The 19,709-nt window shown below is 47.7% G+C and overlaps 1 non-coding gene across 1 annotated transcript; it reads right to left on the reverse strand.

Moving 5' to 3' along the window:
- Positions 1-19,160: 19,160 nt before the first annotated feature.
- Positions 19,161-19,243, reverse strand: LOC118583288. Its single transcript, XR_004944874.1, has one exon. It is a non-coding gene; the product is annotated as a small nucleolar RNA SNORA42/SNORA80 family (small nucleolar RNA).
- Between the last annotated feature and the right edge of the window lie 466 nt (positions 19,244-19,709).

A 19,709-nucleotide genomic window follows, 5' to 3' on the forward strand; every position in this document is an offset into this window, starting at 1 on the left:
TGCTGCCTTCTTTCTGGGTGCTTTTTGTCCTTTTCAGCTTGCAGAGGCCCGTGGTACTACTCCGTCCATGGCCGTGCCAACGTCATTCCACCATCTTGCTTCTGTTCTCACAGCTACGACGACAGACTGACCCCCGGCTCCGTGTGTGTGTGTGTGTGTGTGTGTGTGTGTGTGTGTGTGTGTGTGAGAGAGAGAGAGAGAGAGAGAGAGAGAGAGAGAGAGAGAGATTGAGAGAGAGAGAAAGGTTTGAACTCAGCTTTGTTTATGCTAGCCAAGTGCTCTATTACGGAACTGCATCAGTCTTTTAAAAATCAGTAGTAATGCCGTTGGTTTGATTTGTCTGTTGGGGTAGTGTCGCATAGCCCTGGCACTTGCTGTAGTCTAGGCTGACCTCAAGCTCACAATCCTCCTGTGTCAGCTTTGCAAGTGCTGGGATTCCAAATGTGTGTGCTCATGTCTCATATTAGTCATATTCAAGTATTTGAGAAATCTGGGCTGTGGTGCTTGTGCCTTTAATCCAGCACTCAGGAGGCAGAGGCAGGAGGATCTCTGTGAGTTTCAGGCCAGCCTGGTCTACAGAGCGAGTTCCAGGACAGCCAGGGCCATGAAATAAAACCCTGTCTCAATTTTTTGCTTTATTTTTTCAGACAGTTACTCAGGTTGGTCTTGAAGTTCTAATGCTCCTGCCTCAACCTCCCGAGTAGTTGAGATTATTTCACCATCACATATGTCCTCCTGCCTCCCACTGAGAACTTTTGCAATTACATTGGGCCCATTGATTATTTGTCAGAATAATCTCCCTATCTCAAGAACCGAAGTCACATCTACAACATCTCTTTTACCACATAAAATAATCACAAATTCCAGAGACTGTGATGAGAACAGTTCAGGGGTCAGGACAGGATTCAACCACCAAAATGTGGCCATTAAAAAAAAAAAGATGTATTTATTTTATGTGTATGAGTGCTCCATCTGCATGTACACTTTTATGCCAGAAGAGGGCAGATCTCACTATAGATGGTTGTGAGCCAACCATGTGGTTTCTGGGAATTGAACTCAGGACCTCTGGAAGAGCAGCCAGTGCTCTTAACCTCTGAGCCATCTCTCCAACCCCCATTGTAATCTCTATCTATCTATCTATCTATCTATCTATCTATCTATCTATATCTCTCTCTCAGGACCTCTGGAAGAGCAGTCTTAACCTCTGAGCCATCTCTCCAACCCCCATTATAATATCTCTCTCTCTCTCTCTCTCTCTCTCTCTCTCTCTCTCTCTCATCTTTTAAGACAGGGTTTCTCTGTGTAGCTTTGGAGCCTGTCCTGGAACTTGCTCTGTAGACCAGGTTGGCCTCGAACTTACAGAGATCCACCTGCCTCTGCCTCTCTTTCTCTCTCTCATTTTTTTAATTAAAATTTTTCATTCATTTTACATACCAACCACAGTTTCCCTTCCCTCCTCTCCTCTCATTCCTTCCCCCCCATCTCCCTTCTGCCCACCCCTCTACTCCTCCTCTGGCTCTATTCAGAAAGGTGCAGGCCTCCCATGGGAGTCAACAAAGCATGGCACATCTAGTTGAGGCCAGACCAAACTCCTCCCCCTGAAAATCTAGTAAGGTTATATGTCCTTGTCCAAGTCATTCAAACTCCCATAGTGTCTGGAGCCTTGTGATGCTGAGTGTTTAATTGTCAACTCAACAGACTCTAGAATGCCTCACATCTGTACAGCGTTACCTTAATTGTGTTCATTGAAGTGGGAAGACTTTACCTGGGACCATTCCCTGGCTTAAGAAAGGAAGAGTTCATTCTGGATTTGTGGGAGTGTTTTATCACAGCATCAGAAAAGTAACCTAGTCATCCTGGGGGGGGGAAGCGGGGGGAAAAATAGCAAAACAAAACAAAAAACCAAAAGTGATTAAATGGATAAGACAAAAATAATAAACTTTCCCCTAGGTGTTGAAATTAAACTCCTCTAACCCAGATCCAAACCTGCTGCTAGCCTCGGAGCACAGACTGCAGTTCTAGATGCTGACAGCAGGGGGAGATGAGCTTGGTGAGTACAGGGAGCTTTCCTTACTCTGAGTGAAATCTTATTAGAGACTGGAGGAAGGGTCTCAGATAAACAAGACAGGAGAAAGAGTTTCTTGTGTGGAGCAGCTGCATACAAGAGGCACTGGGCTCCTGTCATCTGACATATGCCTTTCAATAATCCTGTGGACAGCAACAGAGGGTATGGTCTCCTACGGAGCAGGACATTCCAGTTCAGAAAGCAATCTAAGATGGAAGAGTTGGATTTGAACTCAAGTCTGGGACAGCACAATCCCAAATTTTACTTTGCTGGAGACAGTTCATAGCTTGTCTCCTTGGCTTCGGAGGTTGGAGAGCAGGCTCAGATCAAGGAAGGACAAGACACTGTCCGTGATTACAAAACAATTAAGAGGATGAGCAAAGACTTGAACTTGTGTATTCTTTTCTGTCTTGGACACTCAGAAGTAACAGACCTGGAATATCCCATTGAAAAGACCTGTTTCCCTGTGTGTAAAGGAGGGCTGTGAGCCTTGCGTAGGGGTGCCCCTGGGAAACTCCAGGAAATGAAATGTGACGATATCTGGCACGCTGTAACTAGGAATGTCTGTTAGCTGTGACCACTCCACTCTAGAGCCGAAAGGTCACCAAAGGGCAGCTTACCCTGCATCTTGACTTGGAAGGCTGCAAACAGCCTACCTGCTCTCTGAGCTTCTTCCCACCTCCAAAGAAACAAACCCTGACACTGCTAATGTGCCATGGTGGCTCACAATGCCTGAGCTCTTTTCAGCTACCTATACTTACACTGGAATTTTTGTCATGATTCGAGAGACTGTTTTAAAAAGAAATGTGTAAGTATATAAATGCAGCTCACAGATACTCCTACCCATGTTTTTGAGACAGATTTTGCTCTGTAACCCTGGCGGCTTGGAGCTCACTATGTAGGACACAATGGCTTCAGACTTGCAGGAGTCCTCCTGCCTCTGCCACCCACATTCTGAGATTACAGCTATGAGCTACCACACCTTGCTACAAATTAAACTCTTTGAAAATCACATTAGTTTGTTTTGCGTATGTGTTAGCACACACATATCCCCATGCCTATGTGCAGGGCAGAGAACAACTTGCAGGAGTCAGTTCTCTCCTCTCACTATGTGGGCCCCAGAGTCAAACACAGGTCAACGGTTATGAGTGCCACGCCTGTCTTGAAATAAGTCATGTTAAAAACGATTTATTTTTTATTTTCTATTTGTGGGTTCTTTGCCTGTAGGTATGTCTGTGCACCACCTTCAGAGGCCAGAAGAGGGCACTCGGTTCCCTGGAGCTGGAGTTATAGATGATTGATAGCTGCCATGTGGGTGCTGGGAGAACCATGGTCTTCTGGCAGAGCAGAAAGGGCTCTTAATTGCTGAGCCTTGAAATAACTCTTTTTGTTTGTTTGTTTTATTTTGTTGTTGTGTTTGAGACAGGGTTTTTCTGTGTAACGGAGTCTTTGTAGACCAGCCTGGCCTTGAACTCACAGAGATCTGCCTGCTTCTGCCTTCCAAGTGCTGGGATTAAAGTCATATGCCACCATACCTGGCAAAGGTATAAATTTAATTTGACTTTCTGCATCTGTTTTGTTTTTATAAATTTAAGGTTTGGTTGTTTGCCCTTAACCGCTGAGCCATCTCTCCAGCCCCCTAAAATCAAGATTTTAGAAAGTGAAAATCAAACTGCTCACCTCCCTAAGTATATATCTGTACATGTATGTGTGTGCTTGTACATACTCAAGTTGTGTGGTTTCTGGTGGCAGTAGACACATAGTAGGCTCTCCCTAAATGTGAGTCCCACGTGACTCATCCAAAACACTTAGCTGTATGACTCTGGGAGCATCATGAACATGGTTAGAAATGCTTAGTCTTTATCAGAGCTTACTGTCTGCCAGCCATGGATCCCAGAGCATCTAAGATGACTCCTCACATCTCTGTTACATTTTTATTTCCATTTTTACAAGGCTCAAAGAAATTACCTGTGGCCACACAGGAGCTGGTAAAGCATTTTGATTTTTTTTTTTTTTTTTTTGAGCTGAAGATCGAACCCAGGGCCTTGCTCTTACTAGGCAAGCGCTCTACCACTGAGCTAAATCCCCAACCCTGCATTTTGATTTTTTTTAATATTTGTTTTAAAATTTACATTTGTTTATTTAGTGTGTCTGTGTATGATATGTGTATATAGGATGTGGGTGTTCTTGTGGCACATGGCACATGTGTAGAGGTCAGAGGTCAACATTTTGGGGAATCTTTTTTTTTTTTTCATTTACCATGTGAGTCCTGAGGGTCAAACTCAGGCCACCAGGCTTGGCTGCAAGCTCCTCTATCAGCTGTGCTACCAACTTTGAAACCGGCTCCTCTCTCCCAGCACCTGTTAACTGCCTAAAGGTCCTCGAGGAGGGGTGGGGACCTGTGGATCATTCCCTTCCCTCTGACTTTGAACCCTGACCATCTCACCCACTGTAGCACATACCTCTTGCTGTTCATTGGTTTGATTATTGGAGGTGGGGTGGGGCTGGAGAGTGAGCCTAGGGACTCCTATGTATTGTGCCCATACTACTTTATGTTTGGCATCCAGTGCTGTTTACAATAATAACTACCCCTCTCTGAGCACCTGTCCCCCATGGGTGCCAGGAAGTTCTTGGGGAGGGGGCAGGGCTGAACTTAGAGAGGTAGAGGAACTTGCCCAAAGTTACAAAACAAGTCAATGGCAGTGGGGAGTTGGGCGCTGGAGTTTCGGGATGGGGAGGGCTCACTCTAGTTCTTGGGATTCTAAAGAACACAATATCCCATGCTCTTCAACAATCTCACTGATGGATCTGACCCAATCTGAGGTCAAGGGTTGCCCAACCAGTGATTTGGAGCCTGGCTTGGCTGGAAAAGTGTCCAGACCTGGGCTGGGGGTTGGGGGGAGTCAGAGGCTTGGCAAGCACAAGAGAGATGTCTGACTTCAATCAGAGGGTCATGTGAAGCTTGTGACCCCCAGGCCTGGCATGCCTCAAGTGCCAGAGACGTCTGTTTCTCTGTGTGCCACCTTCTGCTCAAGAGCCCAGAATCAGGCCCTAGAAGGGCACCATCCAGGTCTCTGGACTGGAGTAGAGTAGTGCCCAGGGCTTGGCTGTGTGGATTCCCAGAAGAGGTCGGAGCTGCGTTTCTGTGGTCACACATTGATCTCCCTGAGTCAGCATGACTGCTTGGAGGGACAGGATGTCCTGTCTGTTCCCAGGGGCTTTGGATCCCAGCCAGACCGAATATTTTCCAAAACATGACCTGAAATGTTGAGGGGGCAGGGATGGGGGAGACCATACCCCAATTTACTCTGTCAACGCCAGCCTAAGAGTTCACCTCACCTTCCATTGTCCTAATACACAGCCTAGACCTAGTTCTGACCACACAACTGGCACTGTACTAGGGGTGTGTGTGTGTGTGTGTGTGTGTGTATTCACTCTAACCCCACAGAGGTATTGTGGGATAGCCTCTGCTTTTCTGAATTCCATGTGGCAGCTGAGCAAACAGACTCAGAGGCAAGTCCATAATCTCAGCATTTAGAAGGCTGTGAGTCAGGAGGATCTCAAATTTGAGGCAAGCCTGGCCTATATAGTGAATTCAAGGTCAGCCTGGGGTTACACAGAGTGACCCTGTTGAAATAAGAGAAGAGGGAGGGAAGAAAACAGAGAGGTCAAGTGACTTGTAAATGGTCACACAGAAGAAATTGCAGGTCTGTGTTGAGAGCCTTAGTGTGTCAGATCTGATAATGCTGTGTAAATTCCCTGGGTCACTCCTGACATCCTCACAAGCCCAGTGGCTAAATATCAGTATCTCCTGAAGAAATGTGAAAAATGAGGCCAGTAAGGTGGAAGGGATTTGTACAAAGTTAGAGAAAGCTCCCCTGGGGTAGCCAGCGGTCACTTTTCTAGGGCACAATGCCAAACTCTCCACTGCTAAGATCTGGCCAGAAGCAACAGAAGTCCCTCCCCTTTCTCTGAGCCTGGTGTTTATCCGCAAGTCTCCCGGAATGGGAAGAGGGAGCAGACAGACAGCCATCTCCTGGGGAGGAGGGAGGAAGAGAGGTGCTATTTGGAAAGCCTAAGCATGGCAGTTTGATGCAGGGACAGTTAGGGCTAAGAGGAAAGTGCTTGGACATGTGTCTGCATCTGCCAAGGTCAGCCCACAGTCGAGGAGTTTCAAGAACGGAGTGACCCACCGGCCAGGGTTAGCTGAGACTGTCTACAAGAAGAACTCTGCTTGGCTCTGGTGACCAACTGTCGGGAGAGAGTAGGCAGCAAGACACAGGGGTTGGATTCCTAAGGGGAGCCTCTCCCCACCTTCCCACTCCAAGAGAAGTGTATCCTCTAAGGTCAAAGGCAAGAAAGGCCTGTGCACATGGCCATCTTTGTGGTGCCCAGTTAAACCAAAGCTTTCAAAGCTTCCTGGGTCCAGAGAGCTGGGAGACAGCCAGGCTGCTTACCCTCTTCACCCCTACAGCACCCCTGGCCCAGAGGGAGAGGGTGACAGGCATCCATTCCATTCCTGGCTCAGAGGAAGGGGTGGGCAACAGGCATCCATTCCACGTCCTCCAACAAGCCTGGCCAGGCTATGGAGGAGGCTTACAGCTGAATGGATTGGGAGCTTGTATTGGCAGTTTGACTGGGTGTTCTAACATGAGATTATGAGGTTCTCTACTGAGCAGAAGAGCAGTGGGGGTGAGTCTCCTCTCAGAGACTGCCTGGATGTTTCTCTACAGAACACATTTTTAAAGGGATTTTGGGAGTGGGCTGGGAAGACACCTTCATTGACAAAGTACTCACTGGGAGGACTTGAGTTTGGATTCCCAGCACTTACCAAAACACCAGACCAACCAACCAAACAACCAACCAACCAACCAAACAAACAAACAAACAAGACAGGTAAGGGCTAGAGAGATAGCTTAGCAGTTAAGAACTCTTGCTCCTACAGAGGATCCGGGTTCCATTCCCAGCACACACATGGAGTTCCAAGGAATCCGATGTCCTCTTCTGGGACTTCACGGGCGCAACACACATGGTGCACAGATGTATGTGCAAGCAAAACACCAATACAATAAACAAGCCAAAGCTAGATGAGACGCGATGTGTCTGTAATCCTATACAGTGATAAGCAGGTCCCTAGGGCTTGGTGACCAGTCACTCTAGTTGAATCAGAAAGCTCCAGGGTCAGTGGAGGTGGGGTGGGGGGAGACGAAAAAGAACACAGATCTACTTTGATTGTGTCATAGGTGGGGTTGTGCAATGGGCTGCTCTCACTGAGTGGAAATTTTCCTTTCCCTCCCCTTTCATCAGGGTCTCACTATGTAACTCCAACCTTCAGGGCCTGTCACATGATACTTCCCCACTTACAAGACCTTCCCTGTGTCCTCCTCCATTTTGTCCCTAAGTGTACTACCTAGGAGCTCCACACGTGAACTCTAGGGACCAGGGTCAGGGTCCTAGCACTAACCTTGGAGCTTCAGGTTTGCATCTGATTAATAATTCCTCCCGATTGCCCCAGGAACACATGAGAGTGCACTCACATTATACCAGCAGCACAAAGCCTGGCACCTGAAAGCTCTTAGTAAAGCACAGCTGTTATCAGCCTTCCCTTGGCCAGTGCTTGCTGACTGTTAAAGTTTCTCAGCCTTTGAATCAAGCACTTTCGACCCAGCTCCATTAACTGATGTAAGAGATGCCCAAAGTTCACTGTACAGGGAAAGGAGAAGACAATAAAATAAGACGCACTCCGCAGGTCATTCGAAACACTGAGGAAAAGCAGACATTCGGGTCTCCATGTGGTTGCCAGGAGCTGGCTGCGATTATTATCGTTTGGTTTGGTTTGGAGACATGGTCTCACTATGTGACCCAGGCTGACCTTGAACTGTTAAGCTTCCTGCCTCAGCTCCCCAAATGCTGGTAAATGACGGGTGTAAGCCACTGTGCTGATTTTTAAGGTGAAAACATTTTGAAGCCCAGGTAATGTCACAATGACACTGTGGTGGCAGTGTCTGAAAAGCCAGCATTGGCACCTGAATCCAGAGGAGGTAGAGTGGTTCCCAGCTGCGTTCCCTCTGACACCCTTCGGGGAGGGCAGCATGGCAAGGCTGGGGCTGGACTTGGGACCCACTGGGTTAGCGTAGGTTTGGGTACTTTTTTTTTTTTTTATGTGGCCTTGAAATAAAAGAAAAGCAAAGAATTGCCCTTTGGAATCAAGACTTCAAGCTTGTAAACTGTTGTAGTCATTATGGAAATCAGTATGCAGGTTCCTCAAAATACTAAAAATAGATCGACCATGTGATCCAGCTACACCACTCCTGGATATCCACCCCAAGGAAGCTCTGTCAGCATTCCACAAAGTTATACAGGTTTATTGATGCCTGATATATAATAGCCAAGATATGGATACAGCTCAGCTACACTCAGCTACAGATGAATGGATAAAGAAAAGGTGGCAGGCTGGAGAGATGGCTCAGCAGTTAAGAGCACTGGTTGCTCTTCCAGAGGACCTGGCCTCAATTCCCAGCACCCAAATGGCAGCTCACACCTGTCTGTAACTTCAGTTTCAGAGCTTGACACCTCACACAGATAAGCATGCAGGGAAAACACCAGTGAACATAGAATAAAAATGAATTTATATAAAAAAGGAAAAAGAAAATGTGGCATAAATATACCATGGAATTGCATTCAGCTGTAGAGAATAGTGAAAAGATGCCCTTGAACTGTGGGTCCTCTCTACTCTTGAGTGCTGGAATTACAGGCATGTGCCATCCTATTTGATGAGATACTGGGTATCAAAACAAGTGCTCCCTGAATGCTTGGGGAGCACTCTACGAGCAGAGCTCCATCCCCAGCCATTATGCTTGTGACCCCAGCACATGGGAAGCTGGATAGGAGGACAAAAAGGCCAAGACTATCCTCACCTACACGTCCAGTTCAAGGACAGCCTGGGCTGTCTCAAACAAACAAAAAAAATTAAAAAAACAAAAACCCAAATGACAAAACAAAACACCCCCACACAAAAAATGAAATTATGTTGTTTGTAGAAAAATGGGTGCAATTGGAGATCATTATATTAAGTGAAATAAGCAAGACTTAGAAAGGCAAATGCTGTTTTAAAAATGTGGAATACATACTTAAATATAATGTACAATATATAATCGGCATACTAGCTATGTATGGGACGTGAAAGAAAGAGGAGGAATGGGAGGGGCCGGAGATGGCTGAGTGAGTGAGAGCACTGGTTTCCAGCACCCACATGGCCACCCACCACCATCTGTAACTCCAGTTCTAGGGGTTCTGAGGCCCTCTTTTGGACTCTGTGGGCACCAGGCACACATGTGGTACACAGACACACATACAGGCTAAATACCCACAGACATAAAAAAACAAAACAACAAAACAAAAACCCAACCAATTAATTATTAATTAGAAAAGAAAAGAGAAAGAAAATGTCACTTTTTGTTTGTTTGTTTTTGGTGTTTTCAAGTCAGTGTTTCTCTGTGTAGCTTTGCGCCTTTTTCCTGGAACTCACTTCGTAGCCCAGGCTGGCCTCGAACTCACAGAGATCCACCTGGCTCTGCCTCCCGAGTGCTCGGATTAAAGGCGTGCACCACCACCACCTGGCGAAAATGTCACTTTTTAAATATGTGGAGTCTAGACTTAACTACATGAATGCGATACCATGAAAGTTAGAGAATTTTGGGGGTGAGAAGGAAGAAGACAGGAAGAAGTGGGCTCCAGAAGAGCAGCGGGGGCTTGAACAAAGTACAGTGATACATGTTTGAAAATATCCTAAGGAAATTCACTGATTTGTGCACAAATGACACATTTTTCAGAGAAAGCCTGAGCTTGGATGAAAGGGTAGCTTTTGTGGTCCCTGGGGTGCTATGACACAATGTGAACACTTGGGGGCACTCCAGCCAATCTTCAATAGAGAGACACTGACAGGTTTCCTACATGACCGGCTAGCCTTCAAAGTACTTGCCACTTCAGCCTGAGGAGTTAGGGTCAGTCCCTGGAACCCAGTCGTGCAAGGGTAGAATCGACTACTGAAAGCTGTCCTTTGACCCCCATTCCTAAGTTGTGGCAAGTGCGCCACCCCAAATAAATAAATGAAAAAATCCCTAAAGTAAAATGGCACTATTAATATGATTTTCATGTACTGAGTTATTCCTGTGATATCCTAAACTCTTTTCAGAGAGTCATAGGCCATGGGATTTTTGTTTTGTTGTTTGTTTGTTGTTGTTGTTGTTGTATGTTTGCTTGTTTTGAAACAGAGTCTCACTGTGTAACCCGGTTGTCCTGGAACTCCCTATGTAGACCAAACTGGCCTCAAACTCACAGAAAGACACCTGCCTCCCTTTGCCTTCTGAGTGCTGGGAGTAAAGGCGTGCACTACCATATTTGGCCTTTTTCTCATTTTAACTTTGTAAACATTCCATCCATTAGGCACTATTTTTAAAAAAATGTGTGTGTGTGCCAGTGCTTGTGGGGGTCAGAGGAGAGCGTTGGATCCCTTGGGGCTAGAGTTACAGATGACTGTGAATACTGAAAACCAAATTCTGACCATCTGGAAGAACAGCAAGAGCTGGTAACCAGTGAACCATCCCTCTAGCCACTGTCTCCCCCACAGCTAGACATGGTTACTGAGGATTTTATGGAGTATATTACTTTTCTGGATTTTGTTTGTTTGTTTGTTTTTCAAGACAGGGTTTCTCTGTGTAGTTTTGGTGTCTGTCCTGGATCTCGCTCTGTAGACCAGGCTGGCCTCCAACTCACAGAGATCCGCCTGGCTCTGTCTTCCGAGTGCTGGGATTAAAGGCGTGTGCCACCACCCGGCATTTTTCTGGATTTTTAAACTGTTCCTGTAGCATAATCCTCACTTATGATGCTGCTTAACCCTGTAAGTGTACAGCTTCGTGAAACCAGTGCACAATTTGGCTGGGGAGGGGTGGGGGAACTCGATGCTGTGACCCATGGGACCGGCTGGAAACTGCTTAGTTTGGCCAGCTCTCTCAGGAGGACTTGTCTCTGGAGAGCAAAATGTCACCATTCTGGACTTTGTCCTCTGTGTTTCTCCATATTGTTTGATCTCTTACAATAAACACATTCCGTTTTAATAAAAACAATGTGGGGTCTCTGAGGGGGGTGGGTCTCTGGCATCAAAGAATGAACTGCGAGTTCTGAAGAGCAGGCTGGAATTCTCGGAGGGCCTAAGGGACAAGCTCCAGACAGGCTTGTTTAGGGGGAGACCCATTTCTGGGGAGCTAGGGTCCAGCCCTGGTTCCCTCTCTAGGCCCCTCTGATGTGACATGAATCACCGTGTCCCAGTCACAGAGTGGCCCTCAGTAAGCGTCTGCTTGATGCTCGGTTTGCTCTGCCTCCCTCACTGCCGCTGCCTGCTCACTGCTCTCCCCCAGGCCTGGGAAGAACCGACCTGGTCAGGTCTCTAATGTTTTAGTGGTTACAGGCATTTCTTCAGCAAGGGAAACACTGAGCACACCAGACCCAACCAGATGACTAACACATGGTAGCCTGTGGGGAGTGGTCCCAGAAATTACCCATCCCCCTGCCCAATATGTAGTGGAGATATCAGGCCTCTCCCAAGGCAGGGGATGCTGGGAGTTTTCTGCTCTTGACTCTACTTGTGGCTTCAGTTCTATTGGGGTCGGGCCCACAGACCATAAATCCTGGTGCTCATTAGTTAATATCTCACAGCTCAGCCCTTCGCTGGGAGCCCTGTCATCATTGTTATTTCATGCAAGCCTCATCATTGTTTTGTCACTTAAAAAAAACAGCAATCTTTTCAGCAGGGTGTTTGGGGCATCTTTTACTTTGGAGTTGGGGAATCCCAACCGTGGGGGGTCAGGGAGGCAAGAGGGTTCAGGGAATTTTCTGACTTTGTCCAAAGCTTCTGGGAAAGGCCAAGGTTTGAACTCCTAATCCTCTCTGGGGTCCAGGCTGGGACCTGGTGTGGAGCTCAAAGCTGTGGGAGAGGCGGGAAGTGAGTGGTCCTCCAGAGCCAGGGCAAAAGCAAAGCGAGTTCTTCTTTTTGGGTGGACTTGGGCAAGAGTGCATCCTCTTCCTCACCAGTAAAGAAGGAAGGAGTGGCAGTCCTTGGCGTATGAGGACTCGCAGGTGCCCCTAACCTATGAGTCTGTTTGCATTAGGATTTGGGACTTGGATTTGACCCCAAGAACAAACTGGGTGACTCCCTTGACATCTCCAGCCTCAGGTCCCTCATTTTAAAGAGCCCACTCTAGTCTGCCTCATGGCCTGGCTCTCTCAACTCTACTCCCATCCGCCTCTTGAGTTCCTCACACCGCTACCCTCCCTATACTAGACCCCACCTCCTAAAGGTTCCTTCCAATTGACCCAGGCTGGTAACCATGTCTTCAGCATACAGTTCATCGGAGTACTCATTTTTTTTTTTTTTTTTGAGACAGGGTTTGTGCCTCTCCTGGAACTCACTCTGTAGCCCAGGCTGGCCTTGAACTCACTGAGATCCACCTGTCTCTGCCTCCCGAGTATGGAGTACTCTTAAGCTGCAAACCGTGAAGAAAGGCCTCACCAAGGAGGTCCTTTTGATACATTCAATAATTTATTAAGATTTGACTATACTCACAGTGTACACATTTCAAGCAGTGCCTCTCCCAGCCACACCCCCTCCTCTCCAGCTGTGTTGTCTCCCTCCTCATCTGCCCATATGCCTCCAGTTTCATGGGGTTTAGTGGCCTCAGAACCCCACAGGGCAGCCATGTTTGCTTGTTTGTTTTTTTCATTTTATGTGTCTGGGTGTTTTTACCTGCATGTATGTATGTGTGGCACGTGCTCAATGAGGTTGGGAGAGGTTGGGGGTCCCCTAGTACTGGAGTTACAGAAGGTTGTAAGTCAAGTGGGTGCTGGAAATGGAATCCAGCCAGTGCTCTCCACCTCTGAGTCCAAGCAGTGAGTTTGCAGCTGTGGCAGAAGAACCATCCAGGCAGAGAGAAGAAGAGCTCGAGGGTCCTGAGGCTGTGGGCCAGAGTTGCTGGGGAGTGAAGGGGGGTCAGGTTGGCAGATGGCAGAGGGGGGCCTTATTTTTGTTGTTGTTCTTGTTTGACACAGGGTCTCACTATATAATGCTGCCTGGCCTGGGACTCGCTGTGTAGACCAGGCTGGATTCAAATTTGCAAAGATTCTGCTGTGTCTGCCTCCTGAGTGCAGATTCCAAGTGTGTACCACCACACAGGGCTCGAAACCTGGATGCTGCTCTGTGTGGCCTGATGAGGTGAAGGGGGGCTAAGAGTAATTTGTGCTTTATATAAACATTGCAGAATGTGGATGCTGGGTTCATCTGGGGTAGGGAGGCCAGTGTGGGTTTCTGGTAGGGAGGACCAGGGCCAGGAGAGGGAAGGGCGTGAGAAGAGGTGGGTTGTGGATGCTTGGGTTGGTGGAGTTGTGATCAGAGAGGCCCTCCCAAGCCACATGCCCTGCTGACAACTTGCCTCTGTCTGCAGTGATTACTGAACTAAGGTGCATCACTGTGAGTTGACAGAGCAGGCCCCAAGGATTTCCACTGCGGTCACTGTTTTAAGGATGAGTGGGGACCCTCTATTCAGATCATCAGCATACAAATCCTCGGGGCCTGATGCTGATGATCTGAATAGAGGGTTCCCACTTATCCTTAAAACAGTGGCCGCGGTGGTCTGCTACCTGCTGGGAGACTCCTACTTCCTACAGACATCTCCTGCACCCATCAGCACCTAGGAATCACCCTAAGATAACCTGCCTCACACTGCCTCTTTCTCATGAGCAAAATCTAGAACCTTCAGAATCTCGTAGTTTCTTTCCCATAAAACCCTTTACCCATGAAAGCCTGACATATAAAATGTATAGAAAATTCTATGTTCAGGGCAGGGATGGGGCTCTGTTGATAGAGTGCTGGTCTATCACACACAAGGCCCTGGGTTTGATCCTCCGCACCACACAAATGTTGTCCTTAACCTCGGCATACCCGTCTGTCAGCTTGGTGACAGGAAAACGGCTCCAGGGCTGGGGAATGCAGCTCAGAGGAAGCCAGGATGCAGGAGCCCTGGGTTCCACCCCCAACACTGCATGGGATGGGAAGGCAAGGGCAGCTCTAGGGAATGGGGAGGGACCCAAGGGCCAGCAATAGATGCTTAGCATCTCAAGGCCACAACAACAACAACAACAAACCAGCACACAAAGCGGCAGCACTGGCTCAGGCCAGCTGGAAGTGCGGAAGTCACAGCCAAACAGTCAGAGCAATGCTATGGCCAGCTGAAAGTAGACGTAGACACCGGCCGGATTGCTCTCTCTGACTGCTTTTCATCTCTGTGGATTCTTTGGCCAAATCCTACCGGAAGTCAGAAGGCTTGACTGACAGATCCCGGGGAGGGAGAGAGGGACCGGAGGGAGGAGAGCTATGGTACACGCGTGTGAGTTGTCAATGGGAGCTGTCCCAGGAAGAACAGCAGCAGGTCCCAAGAGATGGGCATTTGAACACGTCCTGAAGGCTGTGAAGCACTGTGGTGTGAATACTGCCTCCCAAATCTGTGTGTTTGAAGTGTGGTCCCTAATCCAGCAGAGGTGACAGGTGGACATTTTGGGGAAATCAATTGGAGATTGCTTGTGGATTTATTACCATAAGTCACTGCAGAAGTGGTCTAGCACCATGAATCTGTCTCACTGCGAGGTGTCCTCCACCATATCATAATACGGATGGATGGCCCTCAGCACATACCAATACCATGTTCACAGGCTTCTCAGCCTCCAGAACCACCAGCTCAGCGCAGCTCTTTATAGATTGTCATATCTCCTTATTTCGTCACAGCAACAGAAAATGGATCAAGACACCAGGAAATAGGTATTTCATCACAGGAAAGAGGAGGCAGTGTGCTCGACATTACAAAAGCACCCGCTAACTGAATTGTTTATTTAATCAGGATTGTTTGTTCCATTGATTGACTCTGCAGTGTGTACTCCGTGAAAAGCAAACACCCAAATGGGCAAAAGGGCATCAGATGGAAAGCGGGTCTCTCTCTCACCCTTGACCCTCCGCTATCCGAGCCTTCCCAAGGCCCTTCTCTCCAGTCTGCTGGTATTCTTCTCCCACCCCGACTGCAGCTCCCGTGTTCCAGTACTTGCCACACATCCTGTGTATGTGTACGTGTTTCTGTCAGGATCCCCATCCTTTCGCTACCACAGGAGAAATGGAGGTTATCTCTCTCCTGAACACCCGGCCACCAGCACTGTACCACACAGAAGGAATTAAGGGGCTAAAAAGATGTTTCAGCAGTTAACAGCACTGGCTGCTCTTATAGAGGTACTGGTACCCACATGGCAGTTCACAGCCATCTGTAGCTACAGTGCCAGGGAATCCAATGCCCTCTTCTGGTTTCTGTGGGTACCGCAGGCATTTGGTGGCGGTATCTGCAGGCAAAACACCCACAGCACGTTAAGAATAAACACATCTTAAAAAATAAAAGTTCTTGAGGGAAGATTTTTGTGGATAAAAGAGTCATAAGATGTTAGAATGATAGATGTACAAGACTGTAGAAATTGGACTCGGTGAGCAGAACCTGGGAATCTATAATCAGTGTGCCAAACGGAGAATTCCTGGAGCTGAGGATCTGGTGGTGGTGGTGGTGGTGGGGAGACACAACTCTTGTCCAGACTCCTTGTCTAAGGACTATTAGTGACTTCAAAAGGTCGTCACTATGCCCTACAGATGATTTAATTTGGGCTGGTGAGATGGCTCAAAGGCTAAAGATGTTTGTCATGTAAGTCTGTTGACCTGAGTTCAATCCTCAGGACCCACATGGTGGGGAGAAAAATGAACTTGCAATTGTTCTCCAACATATGCATGTGTGCTATAGCACGCACACACCCACACACATGCACACCCTCCCCATACATATACACAAATAAATTCAATTTTAAAACCTAAAAATAGATTTAAATTTGTTTTTATCAACACTAAGAAGGGATTGATTCCAAGATATTGTGCATGCTAGGCAAGCACTCTACCACTGAGCTAGTTTCCACGTTCTCCACCATTCACATAGATATTTATCTTTCAAATATTTGTTTTTTTTTTTTACCATATGTTTTATATTTATTGAGCACCTAACGTATTTATTAACCAATAGTGATTAAGCATGTATTTTGGTCAACGTTAATATAAATATTATGCCATGCAACTGAGGCTTCAAGGTTAATTACCATGGTTTAAAGCAACAAGCATGTATTAGCTCATGGTTTGGGGATGTTGGATTTGAGGATTGGCTTAGTTAAGTGGGTCCTGTATTAGGGTCTTCCATGACGATGCAGGGAAAAGTGTCACTGGACCCATGGTCACCAGCAGGCTTGATGGGCAAACTATTCATTCTAATGCAGCTCATTTCCATGTCTGCCCATGGGCATCACGCCTCCGTGTGCCTCCATGGATCCCTAAGAGTCTTCTTCATGGCTTCCAGACAGCCCAGAACAGGGGACCCAAGACAGTCAGATGGAAAACACAGTGCCTCAAAAGGTGCATTCTACTGCTTCCACAGTCTGCAGCGGTCATTCGGGGAAGCCAAATCTGTCTGGAATGAAGACACAATGGTATGGGTAGCAGAAAAAGAGGCTCTTCAGGGTACATCTTGAAGACTAGCTAACACAGTAACGTTGAACAAGACCGGCCAAATTCCCACTCTTGTGGGGTTAGCACCCTAGGAGGGAGGGGAGAGGATGACAATGAACCAATAAGCAAATACATGGATGCTTTGGGAAGGTTTAAGGGCAATGAAGAAAATCAAACAAGATGACAAGTCAGAACAGGGCTGCTATGCTAAGATCTCAAGCCAAGTCCAGCCTGCTGCCCGCTCTGCAGAGGAAGTTTGCCTGGCACTCAGCCATGCCCATTCCCTTTGGATAGCTTAGGGTCCTCACATGCAGTAGGGTCGCCTTAAACAGAGATTGTTGAGCTTGCAGAAGCTCCTGTACACAGCTATATTTACAGAAGCCGTCTCTAGGAGACCACACTGGAGCGGGGACCCAAATGGGTAGGAGGAAGTGGCTGTGTTAAGAGCAGGAAAAGGGTTTTCCAGACAAAAGAGACCTCAGGAAAGAGCAGTGAAATGGGAACTCTTAGGCATGTAGACACACAGGAAGTAGTCCCTAGGGCTGGGATGGAGACCACAGAGGGATGACTAAGTGTGAGGAAGGAATATAGGGGAAAGATCAGGATGTGCTTATTGGTGGGGAGGGCTCATGGCCCTAGTGAGTCTGGGGGGGCAATTTTTTTGTCTTTTTGAGACAGGGAGGGTTTTTCTGTGTAGCCCTGGCTGTCCTAGAACTCACTCTGTAGACCAGGCTGGCCTTGAACACACAAACAGACACCTGACTCTCTGAGGGGTGTTTTTTTAAAAAACTGCATCTACTTATTTATTTCTGTGAGAGCAGGGAGCACACCACAGCACACTGTGGAGCTCAGAGGACTGCTTCTCGAGGTAGCGTATTTTCTTTCCATCCTGTCTGTCTATGGGATCGAACTCAGGGTGCCAGGCTCAGTGTCAAGCCCCACTCACCCAACTGCTCACTGAGCTGGCCCCAGCCCCTGAGAGGTATTTTTGTTAGTTTGTTTGTTTGTCTTGAGACTTAAGTCTCCGACTCAGGATCTTCTTGCCTCAGGCTTTCAGGCTGTGGCTTCATAGGAGTAAACATCTGCACCCAGCTGAGCCTGAGTTTTGTTTCAAGCCTGATAGGAGACCCTGGAGGGGTGTCAGGAGGGAGAAGTGGGCCACGGTGGGACTGATAGCTGCGCCTGCTCTGGTTTAGTCCCCCTCAACTGTCCCCTAAGTGCAGATTCCCCAGAACCGTGTGGTCTTGGCAAGACCCCTATGATTACACACATGCACAGCCTTGGCAAACCTGAGACCAAGACGTCTTTTTTTTTTTTGCTTTGCTTTTTTTGTTTTTTGAGACAGGGTTTCTCTGTGAAATGGTCCTGGGTGTCCTGGAACTCGCTCTGTAGACCAGACTGGCCTCGAACTCACAGAGATCTGCCTGCCTCTGCCTCCTGAGTGCTGCGATTACAGGCATGTATCATCACCACCTGGCTTTCTACTCGGTTTTTTTTTTTTTTTTTTAACCCCTTGTTCTTCCTGCTCTACTTACTCATCCGCGGGAATGTGATGTAGATTCTAGAACTTTCCTGTCTGTCGCTGTGAAAGTCAGACAACCTCCTGAGTCTTACTTGCCTCAACTGGACAACGAGGGGATAGTTCAGTCATGTCTGCTAGTCTAAGAACAGCTCATGGGGCTGTCCAGGCACACACAAAGCCAGGGTCCTGGGAAAGGCATGAAGGCCACATGACAGTGTCGTTCGGAGCAGGCTTAGCCGGATTGGCGTGAGCAGTGGGACACAGGGTGGCTGGTCCTCCCGGCATCCTACAACCCTCCTCTGCTGGAATCCTGAACAAGGCAGCCCATAGCTTCTCAGAGTGTCTCAAACGGCACAGCTGGTAGTAGTCCAGCTGGCACAAGACTCTGAGTGAGGAATGACCTGGCCACAGCTATCGTGTATCAAGTCAGGTCTGAGAGAGCACAGGTTTGCAGAGAGCTTGGCCTCTGTCCTTGGCCTGGAGTGAGGTGGAGGAGGTTGAGGTGAGGTGCTCTGGTTATAAGAGGGACCAGCATTCTAGGTACCATGTAGAAAGAAAACGCTGTCAACCAAATGGTGACATAGTACTTTCTGGTCACTTAGGGTTTTTATTTTACATTTGTAAAGACCTTTTGGAGCCGGGTGTGGATGTGCACAACTATAACCTAAGCATGCAAGGGGCTGAAACAAGAGGATTTCCAGTTTGAGTCTGGATGGAGTTGTATAGCTAGACCTATCCTCACTATCTCCTGAAAGACCTCTTTTAAATTTCATTACGTTGTCTTACTAGGAGGGAGTGCCACGGCACAAGTATGGGGGTGGGCAGACAGCCTGAAAAGCTGGTTCTCTCCCCTGACCATGCAGGCCTCTGGGGGTGAACTCATGTTGCGGGGACTGATAACAAGCACCTTTACAGCCATTGGGCTGGCTAGTTATCCCCCCCCATTTTACTGTGTAACCCACTTCAGTGCCAGTAGCCTACAGGCAGAGGCCAGGCAATGGTTGGGGCCACGGGTTGCTCTAGCACAGGCTGGCTAGTTTTATGTCAGCTGGACACAAGCTAGAGTCATCAGAGAAGAGGGAACCTCAACTGAGAAAACGCCTCCGTAAGATCCGGCTGCAGGTAGGTCATAGGGCATTTTCTCAGTGACTCATGTGGGAGGGTCCAGCACATTCTGGGTGGAGCCACTTCTGGACTGGTGGTCCTGGGTTCTATAAGAAAGGCTGAGTAAGCCATGAGGAGCAAACAGTACCTTTTCATGGGCTCTGCATTAACTCCTGCCTCCAGGTTCCCACCCAGTTTGATTTCTTGCCTTGGCTTCCCGCAACAGATTGTGAGTGGGGGTATGTAAGCCAATTAAACCCTTTCCTCTCCAAGTTGCTTCTGGTCATGATGTTTCATCATAGCAGGGCCCCCCAAAATTCTTAAAGGTGAGATTTTTTTTTGATCTTTGGGTGCTGTTTTTTATTTGTCTTGTTTTCTTTGTCTCTGTGCTC

This window comes from Onychomys torridus, chromosome 4 (genome assembly GCF_903995425.1).
Source record: "Onychomys torridus chromosome 4, mOncTor1.1, whole genome shotgun sequence".
In the NCBI taxonomy this organism is placed as follows: Eukaryota; Metazoa; Chordata; class Mammalia; order Rodentia; family Cricetidae; genus Onychomys; species Onychomys torridus.